At 40.6% G+C, this 14,182-nt stretch overlaps 1 protein-coding gene across 50 annotated transcripts in view; it reads right to left on the bottom strand.

The window, feature by feature from the left end:
* Window positions 1-14,182, bottom strand: part of GTDC1 (glycosyltransferase like domain containing 1) — a 188,874-nt gene that overhangs the window by 130,736 nt on the left and 43,956 nt on the right. For 7 of the 50 annotated variants that reach the window (XM_065070277.1, XM_065070249.1, XM_065070266.1 and 4 more), the window contains 2 exons: window positions 13,404-13,590; window positions 374-471 (listed from right to left, as the gene is read on the bottom strand). The exons of 30 other annotated variants lie outside the window; for them this stretch is intronic. The gene's annotated coding sequence lies outside the window, so the exon portion shown is untranslated. The remainder of the gene's footprint in view (window positions 1-373; window positions 472-13,403; window positions 13,591-14,182) is intronic. 13 more of the 50 variants (XM_065070278.1, XM_065070250.1, XM_065070267.1 and 10 more) reach the window with 2 other exon arrangements.

Below are 14,182 nucleotides of genomic sequence, written 5' to 3'. Positions count from 1 at the left end.
TCCGGTAAAATGGGATTTTTCCATAGGATTATTACAGGATCTTTACCTTTCTCCCAGCCCCAGGACACGCACCCGTTTGGAGCGGGGACGCCGCGTGTAGACACGCAGACCCAGATTGAAAGAGCCCGCGCTCCCCTCCCACTCGCGCCAGTGACTCACCGAAACCTTCAACACAAACACGTTCTTAAAGTTTGACCAAAATTCAACTCCTATTTAGATCACCCAAAAGTACCGGCTGTGCGGTTTGTCATTACTAAACTCCATAAACGCGCAAGGCGAGAGTGCCGCTTAATTGATCTTTGATACAAATCGACTGGAAAAAGCAAGAAATTCTCTCCCTCTTTTGAGAATGTGGTAAACCAAAATCGCTCACCTTTATTTGGCTGTCTGTATCGGCACCGATGTTAATGTACTGGTGACGCCCCTAAACCACAGTCTGGCCCATCCACGCAACCCGAGAGTTGCAAACACCTACAGAACATCAAAACCCAGTGTTACCTGCAGGCAGCAAAGACCCCCAACAGTCACCACCAAAACCAGGAGGGATTGTGCTGGTTTTGTGTCGCTAAACACTAAAATATGACATTTAATTTTTCTGTGCTTACGATTAACATGTATGTTTGACTGTCTTTGTTACATTGATAATTAATTCCCAGCCAGAAATAAAACCAGATTGAATGGGAGAAAACAACAGAATTCCCGATGGTCTCAGGTAAGGATTCCCCCATCTGAGAATTCTGCCTCAAAATCCCTCTCAGTGTAAAGCTTATTTATGATACTTATTTGAAGTGTTTGCCTAAAGGACCGCTAAGTTACTCTTCAATAGACTATTTTAAGCCGTACTGTTAATACACATATATTGAAAACACAACTGCTTATAATGCACTTTAAAATGTGCACTTATTTTTTCCTCATTCTCAGAATTACACTCCTGAAAACGCTCACAGGTGAGAGCACAGGACAGGTGTGCATCCCACAGAGGTGAGGAACACCACAGCACGGGAGATGATGCGTTCTCAATTGCCAACACTACAATTTTGAAAGAAATGCTTTGATTTTAACTGAAATACAAACAGTGAGGATCAACAGGCTCTATTCTGGTAGCTCTGCTTTCTACCCTGAAATGCAACAGCAGGAAAGTTACAATTTCAGGATTAATCCAGAGCCACGCTGACACAAGAGACCCTAACGGCTCCTTTTGAAGTTTACATGTTTAGAAAATAACATGGTGTAAAATCCACACATCATCCTGTGCATATTAAATAAACAATATTGCTATAGATCCATATGAAAAGGTTGTTGATGCCGAGCATACGTTTTAAAACTCAGTATTTAAATTGTTTTATGATTTTATCTATGCAAAGTCATTAATGGCTTTTATTTCCTGCTGTAAATTAAATGTGTTGTAGGGGTGTTTTTTTCAGCTATAGAAAAGCAAAAAAATTTAATCCTTCAAATTTTATTTTCACCTTCTTGCCTGACAGTCCAAAATTGTTATAAATACTTTGCATTTATGCTTCTAGACATCCTCAGTCAACATCTTTGAAGATCTTAATCTATATTGAATAAAGTAAATTATTGCAATTTATTTTTTTCCAGTGGAGAAAAATATCTGTGGGTCATATTTATGGTTAAATCGAACCCAGATACAGCCACACTGCCCTGTGTGGCTGTATATATCCACCTCCCCTTGGAGCACAGCACTCAAAACAGGTATTTCCAGGGAAATTTCACTGCCCGATCTCCTGACTCCCAGTACATTGTCAGCAGCAATTACAACACACAACTTGATTTGAATGTCTCTAATTCATCTACTAAGTGGTCTACTTAGTCCAGAACAGGGTATTGGTGAAACTAAACAGTCTGTAAACTACTTTCCTGAGTTCAGATTCACAAAGTCACTATTTTTGATATTTAATTCAAAGGACATTTGCCTGATTTCTAAGCCAAAAGAGAATAGGAAAAGATGAAAGAGTGGCGGAGAACCAGGGCCATGATCAGCCAGGAAAACCAGTACAGCCACAACCACCCATCGCCAGCAAACTGGGTTACGCTTCCACAGTTTCTTCCGCCTTTTCTTCCCTTTAATAGTCCAAACAGATTTCCAGAAGTTGACACGAGCACGCTGCAGAGTGGTAGATATTAAACAATCCCTTACCTTCAGTACTTAAAAGGGACCTATAAGAAAGATGGGGACAGACTTTTCAGCAAGGCCTGTTATAAGAAGAGGGGTGATGATTTTAAACTAAAGGATGGAGATTCAGGCTGGACATGAGGAAGAAATTGTTGGCCCTGAGGGTGGTGAGAGCCTGGCCCAGGTTGGCCAGAGAGGTGGTAGATGAACCATCCCTGGAGACATCCCAGGCCAGGCTGGACGGGGCTCTGAGCAACCTGAGCTGGTGAAGATGTCCCTGCTCATGGCAGGGGGGGTACTGGGGGAGCTGGGAAGGTCCCTTCCAACCCAAACTATTCTGTGATTCACAAGAAGTTCTAAGGTTATTTTGGGCTCTTCAGCCAGTAACAGGTTTTTCAAAAATCCCAGAACAGATCTACTGTAAGAGCATCACCTGAAAATGCAAGGTTAGCATTTGTAGTTGATAGAAAATCAGTTATTCTGATTTAACAGTTAATTATAAGCTCCCGTTTGCCATGTAATTCAAAAGCCTGGAATAATGATAACTTACTTTAACAGAGACTGCCAATGTGGTTTCATGGCATGTTGGTTTTATCCAACTTATTTGGCCTGTGTTTATGGCGCTTGAAGGCTCAAGGCAGTTTGCAAGATTCATCTTTTCCAGTACCAGTTACTATAAATTTGATAATACTGATGATCTTGAGGGCTTATATTAGGTTTAAATAGATGAACAATACTTGATTTAGAATATCTCCAAGTGGATAGAGAACTAATAGGTGTGGTAATGGGAGATGTAGCGCTATTTTTAAACTTGACAGGAGACATATTAGTTGCTAGTTTCCTATTACAGAAAAAGCACCAGTCTGGTAATAATGGGCTGGCACTTTGAAATTTCTCCAATTTATTAGGAATATGATGAGAAATGTGCTCTACACATTCTGGGCTTCAGAGCAGCTTCTCTATAGAAAGGTAGGAATTACGAACTGCACCCATAGCCAGTTTAAGAACATATATATATACACACTTGAAAAAAAATGACTTGCAGATATTTTAACTAATTTTATATGAAAGACAATCTATAGTTCGTAGAAGCCATCATTAACTGCTCCATGAGATAACAGAACCATCCTACATCAAAAAATTGGCTTAGTTTTCTACAGCAAATTTGAAATAGTAAAACCTTACATGACGAACAGCGAACCATTCTCATAGCATGGAAATTTGAGGTTTAGCGCTTTAAACACTCCTCTTGTACAAAAGCTGGAATTGCAAGAGTTAACTTAAACATTAATTGAAGCATTAGGCTTGGTAGCCCGAGAAGTTTGGCAGCAACTTTTGAGTGGGCACAAGCCAGATTTATTTTGCAGTCAGAAACTATCCCTTTGAATATGTGATGAAAGGATCTGCATCTTCAGTCACACCTTGAGTCAACAAAAAGGATGGGATGAGATTTACTGTCAAATTGAGTTCAGCTGTGAAATCCGGGAGGAGTCCCACACGGAGCAGTATTACCCAGGGACGGATATGTGAACTTCACAACACATGTCGGTGAGGTTCAGTCGTGACGGAAAATGGACCTCGAAAGGGGTGCCAAATATATCTGCCATGTTATACACCTAAAAACCTGCACCACAAGCAATTTAAAATTATAATCATGAGGATTTTGCAAAGCTACAGAAGCTTTCACCAAGTGAAGAGAATAAATCATCAGGTTTTCATTTGTTTATAAGCAGCAACATTTATGTATAAGGTCCCTACAGCAGTTTGGATATGACAGTCTTGTGACTCATAAAGTAACTTCAAGGTTGCGAAGTTAGCTGTACAAAATACCCTTAATTTTAACTATTATGCATAGAATACAACAGATGAAGTAATTTTTGGGTTTTCACTTGGCCGACTCTTGTCTTGTCAGGATCTCAACCAATGCTTCACACTATGGATCTATGAGAACAAAAATACATTTCATTAGCTTCATTAACTCCATTCAGCACCAGAAACTGCTCAAAAGCTCTCAGATGCCATAGTAAACATCACACAACATCAAACAAGGACTTTATATGGTGCTAAACATATTTTTCCACTTGAAGAATATTTACATCCTATTTCCAACTTGACATGATCTGTTACCCACACCAATTTATAAATCTAACACAATGAGAGTTGCCCATTTAATTTAGCGGTGCGGCATCACGTTTCCTGTAGATAATTTCCCTATAAAGTTTTAACAAAACATTCTGAAAAGGCTGTGGCAAAATTAAAGGCTCTGGAGTACGGTCAAAGTGCTTTCCAATGGCTCTGTCCAAGTATTGCCCAAGATACCTGCTGACCCAAGAATAGCAAATCTTACCACTTTCACCAGTTTTTTTCCATTCTGTTGTCCTCAAAGCCTATGAAATACTTCCAGGGATTTGCTCAAAGCAATGAAAATAAGCATATTCAGATATTTTATTTTACTGTGCCACTATGAGAAAGTTAAGGTGCCTATATCCTCCACTGGAAAGTCTCTATGGATACACACATCACAGAAAGCTGAAAAATACTGACATGAGTTAAATAAAGACGTCTGGTATCATCTGTCAATTTAAATGGTGAGCATTTGAGGAATTGTTTTTTTTTCATTAATAAAAGTGATATACAAGCCTCACAAAACAATCTGTTGGGGAAGGTTATTTTGTAAACAAGTTTAGGTTCTGAGCTGATGGTTTAAAAGTGGATACGGCAAAATGAATAAATATTAATGTCTGAGGGAGGCTCTCACAGAGATGGGAGGACCACGGCCACACGTAACAGCAAGGCAAGGACATGCAAAGAAGACAACAAGATGTAATTAATTTTTCCTTGAAGATCATCAGATGGTTGGGATTAGAAAAACACCATTAAAACCATCAACATCAAAAAACCTGTGCCTTAATGTTGTTGTGGTGGCACACTCCAAAATCTGGCTGTAGCACAAGCTATTGGAGTCTCCAATGAAAAGAGTTAAAGACAGTTCTTTTTTAATTTTACTTCATTATAACTCAGGAACATAGTAAAACTCGCTTAAAATTTCAGTTTTAGTGTCATTTGATGCTCACCTCTCTGCCAATATAAAAAAAAAAAGGCCTGAAAATCATTTCCTGTGCCTGAGTCAACTGGCCATGCTCATCAAACTTCCCTCCTAAAACCTGAAAACCCTTATCGAAATCAAACATCCTGTTCGACAAAACCCAAACGATGCTGGTACTCATCAGCCACTTCAGCAAACCTGCAGAACCCAGCGTGTTCCTCCTGCAAACGTTAATGTGAAGCGTGGTTTATAACGGCCGTGACTACACGGGTGCAGAGAAAACCATCTTCACTGCAGCGTTTGGAGCTCAAGAAACTATTTAAAGGCCATTACTGGAAAATCCTAATTAATTAAAGTATAGCTGGCGTTAATAGGTGCTCTTACTGATATCGCTGATATGATGAGATGCCAGCATGGGAAACCCTTTACACCTCATACATGCAAGGTCTGTGCTCAATATTCCCACTTCTTCATTTCAAAGACACAACGACCACAAGTTTCACCAGCAAGTCAAGAAGCGGTTCTGACTCGTACTACAGATTTAAGGCTCACATAGTTATTCCAGCCACCAGGAAATTTTTGACAATATCACCAGCAGCTCTAAGTGCCTCTTGGAGACCTGAAGAACAGCACGTGCACAGCTTGGAAACACCTTTAAAATAAAGGCATTGGTTAGATCAGAGACCCTTCCACCTGCAAGGAGATTCAAAGCAACACTACAGCCAAAAGCTTCGATATTATCTTTCATTACTTTTTTTTTTTTTTGCATTTACAAAGAATAGTCAATTGTGGAGCTTAAGACACTGTGAAAACACACCAGGTACTTGTCAGGTCTCAAAACGCTCATAGGAACCGCTCAGCAGAAATAACACCAACCTGCCAGTAACTCAAGCCAAATCCACAGCGTTTTCTCTTCCTTCAGGTGAAACCGTGAACCCTTTTGCTACAAGCGCTTTCAACCCAAACACATTAAGACTAAGAAAAGTTCTTGCCTATTTACCATAACATTTGCTGTTGTGTGGCTTGGTGAAGTATGAAATCCCAATTTTTTGCATATCAGCAAAAGTAGCTGCTCCAGTTGGGTAAGTAAGGGACTTGAACGTAAGACCTATGAGGAGAGGCTGAGGGAGCTGGGGTTGTTTAGTCTAGAGAAGAGGAGGCTTAGAGGTGACCTCATCACTCTCTATAACTACCTGAAGGGAAGTTATAGCCAGGTGGGGATTGGTCTCTTCTCCCAGGCAGTCAGCAATAGGACAAGGGGCCATGGGCTTAAACTCTACCAGGGGAAATTTAGGCTGGATATTAGAAAGAAATTCTTTACAGAGAGAGTGGTCAGGCATTGGAATGGCTGCCCAGGGAGGTGCTGGACTCGCCGTCCCTGGAGGTTTTTAACCTGAGATTGGACATGGCACTTAGTGCCATGATCTAGTCAATGGACTGGAGTTGGACCAAGGGTTGGACTCGATGATCTCTGAGGTCTTTTCCAACCCAGTCCATTCTGTGATTCTGTGAAGTATAGGTCATGTGTGGTAGGAAGCTCATCTGATCTAGTCCTGGGTATGGTCGCAGCCCAGGAATACCGGTCTGGACTGGTGGCATAAAAGTGGCTGGGGGAAACGCGCTCTGTGGTGGAAGTGTGGTGTATAAAGGTTTGGCACTAAATGGGTTCATACCAAATACTGGGTTAGTGCTTTTATCCAGATTATTTGAATTAGAAAACTCCTTCTTGATAAAAGTCAAGTTCAGTGGCTCATCTGAGTTTTCAGATGATGATGATGTTTTTTAGTCTTCACTAGAACTCCAGTGACCTCAGGTAGTTTTAAAGAAGTTTCTTAGTGTTGACTTCCAGGCAACAAAAGGAAAAAGGGAAATTGTGAACCACTATCACCTTCACAAACTTCTGCCCTTGGCAGCTGCACCTTCTTCCAGTCCCCGTAACAAATACACCCTGCTGAGCAATGAAGCCTCAGAAGTCTGCCAAAATTCAAGCAAAGAAAATTTAGGCCCCAAAAGTTCGCTTCCTTTAAGTGGATTTTATGGGCGATACGTTGGAAGTTACTCTGTGACCCAGGGAAGCTGGTGCATCCTTATTTATCAGTCACAGCTGAAAATAAAGACGCTGCATTTTTGCTATGCTGATGCTTTGGACACCACTATATTTTGCTAATTTTAGATAAAGCAAGGAAACAATTGCTTTGTGTACAAAGATGAACTTAAAAGTACCTTCAATTATGTTAAGATTTTCACAAATCGCTTTCATAAAATGGATCCGAATCTAAGAGAGGTGTTACATGGGTGTTATCTTACTACAAGGCAAACGATTGAGATCTTTCTGAAGCTTTTCAAATTCTATCTTCCATCTCTGTTTAAGCAGAGGCTGGTCCCACAAACATCAGTCAGATGTAGATGCTTGAAGGTGCTATACGGAACTGGTTTAGCCCCATGTTTAAAGAAGAAATAGCTTGCAAGATGCTTCACTCTCCCAGTTTGAATACTGGAGATAAAATATAATTAAGAGAGAGGGGAAACTGGGGGGGAAAAACAAAAATGTTGGATGTTCGGAATGACAACAGCTTGTTGCTGCGCTTGCACAGGTTTAGCTGCCTCTAGTAAATACATACAGTGGAAAACAACACCAGCAAGGTACCCAAATTAAACAGTACCAAACACTTCGAGAAAAGGAGTTATTGTCACCTATCCACGCTGATTACACATCAGTTCGCTTCCGCTGAAGAGAACCTACTCCCGACTCTGCCTGTTCATTTCCAAGTGGTTAAGAACCCATTTGTGAGGTGCATTGAAGACGAACAACATCTGTTTTGCATGCCAATATCCCTGGAGAGGGCAATATTCATGCGAGTTGATTCAAGCTCCTCTCGAGAGCAGCGGCACTCTGCCTTCCACTGAAAGTCTGAATGGCTATGGACAAGAGAGATCCATAAATGACTTTTCCTGGAGTCTAGAGACAGCTGGTTTCTTAACACTCGTGGAAGCGTTTTCTTGGGCATTAACAGAACAACTTGGGGAAAAAAATATCAAAAGTCTGCTTGCTTTCTTTAAAGTTCTTTTTCTTTTCAAGCTGTGCAACACCACTTGATATTTAGTGTACATTCAACTCACATGAGCTCCTCAACCAAGCACAAAGCTCCGGCACAGCGAAGGTGCGTAGGGGTTGGTAACAAACACGGACCATTTCGCATGTTTGTGCTTATTTACAAATGCCACTTACATACTGCTGACATTTATAATGACACCTGGGATGTTGCTGACACACCACGATGTTTGTTAAGTTTACAGCTACAGGCACAGTCAATTCTAAGAAACTTGCTGGTGAATATACACAGCATTTCCTTTGACTGCAACAAGAAAGGTTATTTTGACTATTTCCTATCTGAATCAGAAAAAAAAAAGCTTCAGAAACAAGGTGTAGCAAAGCTAATCCCCCCCCAATTTTCTTATCACTCAATACTAATTCAACTCTATTATTTGTGTCAAAATTGTCTCAAAAATTTTTCTCTTGATCTTCTTATTGGATTGCTCAAATTATACTGTAGACACATATACATACACAGAATTTCATATATTTGTTACTATTATTGTTGCCTATTTGTTATTCCAAAGTCTATGACCTCTAAATACAGCAGTTCAGCCCTTCCAGAAACCTTGATACAAGTTTGAGGATGAGAAACACTTGGTTTGGTTTGGCATAGGTAGGTAGACTATAAAGAATTCACCTCCCAATGGAGGAAAAAAGGGAACGTAGATGAATTATTCAACTTTTCAAAGGCAACGAACTTCTAAACTATCTGAAGTTGAAACAAAAAACAGATCGCCAAATCACACAATGTTAGGGATTGGAAAGGACCTCAAAAGATCATCTAATCCAGATGATCTAGACCTACATACATGTTCAAATTACAAGCTAATTGTAAGAAAACACTTGGATTCAATAAATCTAATAATTCTATCACTTCTAACTAAACATTTTCCTTTTTTTTCTTTAATATGCTTTAAATAAAGTGTAACTGTTCTATCTCCTCATTCCAACCTCAAAATCACTCTACATCTTCTGCCTGGCACTTTCCCATTGTTAACAAGAGGTTTCATTTATCCGCTTTCGTCCAAAAAGGCTGGAGAGCTTAACAAACATTAATTAAACCTCACAACACTCCTATGAGGTAGGTAGGTATTGTTATCTCTGCTTTACAGATGAGAAAACTTGAATTAGAAATTGGGATTTACACAGTCTTCAAACAGTAGTTTTCCAATAAAGCCAAGAGCAGAAGAAAGGAGCAGTGATTTCTGTGTCCTACTTCCAGCCACCTCAACACACATTCTATTTTAAACCAGCAGGAATTTACTTGCCATTTTGCCACACGTGAAAAAATACCCTGAACAAGTGTTCATTTTCCATTAGCATGAACCCCTGTAAGAAAATACAGACAAATACATATTTTACCCAGATTGTACTTTCATTTTTTAAGGTGAAAATGAGACAGAATTTTCTATCCTCTATTAATATCTATTTTTCATCTGGTTAGCTGATGAATTCTATCTTCAAAAGGAACATCCACACTTCTTGAAAGCATATGAATTGTTCCTCAAACGACTGAATTCCTGATTTCCTCTTTTTGTTTCTTAACATCTTCTATTTTGTTTCCTATTCTCTCTCCGTTTCTAGTTATCTCCTGTTGTACCTACCTTAGACCTACATCATCCTTTTCTCTTCTTTGAACTTTTTCACAGAATCACAGAATGGGCTGGGTTGGAAAAGACCTCAGAGATCATTGAGTCCAACCCTTGGTCCAACTCCAGTCCATTGACTAGATCATGGCACTAAGTGCCATGGACAATCTCAGTTTCAAAACCTCCAGGGCCGGTGAGTCCAGCACCTCCCTGGGCAGCCATTCCAATGCCTGACCACTCTCTCTGGAAAGAATTTCTTTCCAATATCCAGTCTAAATGTCCCCTGGCAGAGTTGAAGCCCATGCCCCCTTGTCCTATTGCTGACTGCCTGGGAGAAGAGGCCAATCCCCACCTGGCTAGAACTGCCCTTCAGGTAGTTCTAGAGAGTGATGAGGTCACCTCTAAGCCTCCTCTTCTCCAGACTAAACAGGCCCAGCTCCCTCAGCCTCTCCCCATAGCTCTTGTGTTCAAGTCCCTTCCCCAGTCTTGTTGCTCTTTTGTTCTTTTTCTCTCTCTTCCAGCCCCTCCTCATTAATACTTTAAGTCTACTCCTACACTTACTCTGCACATGCTCCTCTAAGCCCAAGTGTTTTGATATTTGGAGTTCTAATCTGCCCACAGGTTGAAACCCTGAACACATCTCACATGAACCCAGGGAAATCTGTACCGCTAAAAACCAGACCTCCCATACTGGTAAAACCATGTCAATGATGCTTTCGAGTCCTCTAAGAAGCATGAAAGTCCAGCCTCTTCTTTGAAATTGCTGAACTTGTGTGTGTATGACTTACTGAAAGAGATGCAATCCTCAAAAGCAGCCAAATAGTTTGGGGTATTTTGACAAATCTAACAAATCCGTAGTCTACAAAAGTGCCAGTCTCTAACTCTGCTGTTTTACAAATTAAGCTGGCATCATTAATAACTGTTTCTGGGTGGACAGGCACAATATTAAAGAAACCGCCATTAAAATACAAGTAAATGAAATATTTTTTTTTACCAAAACACTGTTACATTTTCCCTGAAAATGTTATTTTCTATGACTCTGTTGTTTCTCATATTTTGGAATTATCATGACAAGTTAAATTAGGCCCTTTTTTAAAAACCATTCAAGTGAGCAGATCTTGTTTGCGCTGTCTGCTCTAATGAATTAAGCCTCACATTTGCCAGTGAGCAGTAAAAACAGGTAGCTTTGGTTTTATATATTCTCTGCAAGTGGCAAATCACAGGCTGTGAGAACGGCTCTCATCATATGGAAGCTGCAGCAAATATTCGCTCACTGCTTTCTCTTTCAGCTCTCAAAATTACAGCTGGATTCTTCAAGCATTACGTGTGGTTTCTTGCGTTTCAGAGCTTCTGAACTACTTGGATTGCAAAAAGCAAGAGTTCTGCCCACAGACACTTTCTCGCTCCCGCTGATTTCACTTGGCAGCCAAAAAAGTAGGGAATGAAAATAAGATGCTGCACATTTCACCATATACACTGGTCACTATGCACAGCATCACTGCAGCATACAAACCCCGTCTTGCTCCTTTTTCATCCTTCCAAAAGGTGAAATTTTAGAAGAAACTACTAAATAAAACGTCTTATATGCTGAGGAATACAAAAAGCCAAAGAAAGAAAAACTATGGTTATCCAGCAGCTTTTAGCTGTTCGATTACATCATGCTATTTAAATTGATGACTTTTACACCATTTCACAACACTGTCTAATGGGAAGAAATAGATGTGCTATTGGCTACTGGGTATTACTTGTTTCCATTTTGAGAAGACTCTTGCTGAAGCTCTCTCCATTTCTGCATGCTAAACAAAGGTCAAAATTACTTTATTTAATCACTGCAGGCAAAAAATGCATTTTTTTTCCTTTCTAATATCCCCTAAGGTTACCCACTCCATTGCATTCAGCTATTGATAAAATATCCAAAATCCCTTGAAAATTCAGTACAGATCAATAAGTCTCATTATGAGAGGCCACTCACAGCACATTAGTCTCACTCTCCACTATTGTCATTTACTTCTTGCTTGATTCCAATGTTTTGGCTTTTTTTTCTTCCTTTAATTTCAGTGATATTTTTTTTTATCTCCAAAGCCACAAATTACATGAGCCTTCCTACCACTAACGAGCAACCATTCCAATGCTGAAAAACAGGTTGGGACCCACAGAAGTGTAGTTTCAATGAGACTCTTTTCTCTGTAGATGTATCAACCCAATCTTCATTGAAAACTGTCACGGAGGCACCCCGAGGTTAGTTTAAGGGACAACAGGGTCCAAAACAACTTGTATTAAACCGATGAGAAACAGGGTTATAGCACTCCAAAAGTGAATTAAATACAGGCTCGGATATCAGTTGAGGAAAATGATTAAGGGGCAGCAACTAATAATTCAGGAGGTCCACAGAGTGCATGCACGTGGCTTCACCAAAAACAATACCAGAGCCGTCCCTGAGTCCGGGAAGAGTCCACACTTGCCTGAACACGGTGTGGGATTATTTTAAAGGGATAAATGTATTGAGTATGGGAAGTGTACACTCGCGATCCTGTGAGGGTAAATTTATAATACACTCGCAATCCTGCGAGGAGAAATACACGTGCAAATATGCACAGAAAGTTACACGTGCTTATGTGGAAGCACGGGAGGAAAATTTATACACGTGCTCATATTGAGCACAGAAAGCACACATGCAAATGTGCACAGAAAGTTGATACACTCACAATCCTGTGAGGGTCAATTTTACACGTGCTTGTATTAAGCACGGAAAGTAGGCGTGCAAAAGTGCACAGAAAGTTAGACATGCTTATGTGGAAGTACAGGAGGAAAATACACCCGCGATTACGCGAGGATTAATTTTACACGTGCTCATATCGAGCACGGAAAGTACGCGTGCGTATGTGCACGGGAAGTAGATACACTCGCAATCCTGCGAGGGTTATTTTCCTCACACCCGTGGCGGCGAGGCAAGCGGAGTCTCCATCCCCGGGGCTCTCGGTGGCAGCATCTCGCTCCTGCTCCGAGAGACCCACAACAAGGGGAAGAGTCTCGATGAGAGTCCCGTTTTTATAGGCTGATCAGCTGTGGGCATTAAGGAAGCTTCTCTGCACCCCCACCCTGGCTGTGGGTGCCCCTGAAGCCTCCAAACGTCCCCCACACTGGCCGTGGGTGCCCAGCAGCTCCCTGGTGCCTCAGCACTCCCTTCTCCTAACGGCCCTGGCCAGGGGCTCTGGGGCCAAACAAAAGAAGCTGTCAGCCTCAAGTAGCAGAGAGAGAGGGAGATGTGTCTACTCCTTCCATATCAAAGGAAGGGAGGGGGAGAGAGCGGGGTTTGCATCCTGCCACAGTCACTTGTCCCAAATAGCTTCTTATGTTGAGACAACAGAAAATAAAATTCATTCTCAAACTCTCTAACAATTAGTTTTTAACTCTATTTTATATATATATATATATATATATATAAATTGTTTTGCCTCCATAATAAATGCTTCGCTCTGCAAGGACTATAATAAATTAGCCTCTCTGTGGCATATGAAAATTCAGAGAGAGACTTACTTGGTTCTGCTCTTCTAAAGCCCAGCGCTGGGCAACATCAGACCAAATTGTGAGCAGAAGCTTCTCAGGCATCAGAGGAACACGGGGAACATCAGACGCCGAAATGTGTGTAGGTGTATTAGAAGTCCTACCATCCATCTGTCAGAAATCTTCGATGTTCCTGCACATCACCCACTGGCAGAGCTGCCTGCCAAGCAAAAATATTATGAAATGTTCATTATAGACTCAAATCTCCCCCCCTTTCTTGAGGAGGAAATGGAAAAACCTGTCTCTCCACATGCACAGACTCACATTCGTTACCAAGAAACAGCGAAAGACTTTCAAATTCGCCCAGAAAGAAAATCTACCAAGAGACCGGGACTGTAAATTTAGATATATTATAGCAAACTTTACTTACCAGAGGATATGGTGACTTTTAGTTCACATATATCTCATTTTTTAAGGTACGTTAAAGACCGAGTTTACAATTAACTGAACAGACAGCGTACAAAAGGCTTTTAGAACTACACCATATGGTCGAGGGAAAGGAACAATCTGGACTATCCACATTTCAATCTGCAGGCTTGTCCACCTCTATAACACATTGTATTGCTGTAATAAAATATTAAGATAGAAATGTAAAAGTGAAAATAATCTATCTTTTGCACTACCAGGGAACAAGGCATCCTACAGCCTAGTGCTTTTAATAAATATTTTAAGTTTTATGACTTTTGGCATGCTGAATCAGATATAGTCAATAAAATTCCCAATTCATTTAAAACAGTATTTCCAGAAGGATA

The sequence above is a fragment of the Columba livia genome, chromosome 7 (genome assembly GCF_036013475.1).
Source record: "Columba livia isolate bColLiv1 breed racing homer chromosome 7, bColLiv1.pat.W.v2, whole genome shotgun sequence".
Taxonomy (NCBI): domain Eukaryota; kingdom Metazoa; phylum Chordata; class Aves; order Columbiformes; family Columbidae; genus Columba; species Columba livia.
Note: the sequence above shows the minus strand (reverse complement) of the source record. Positions and strands in the feature narration are given on the sequence as shown.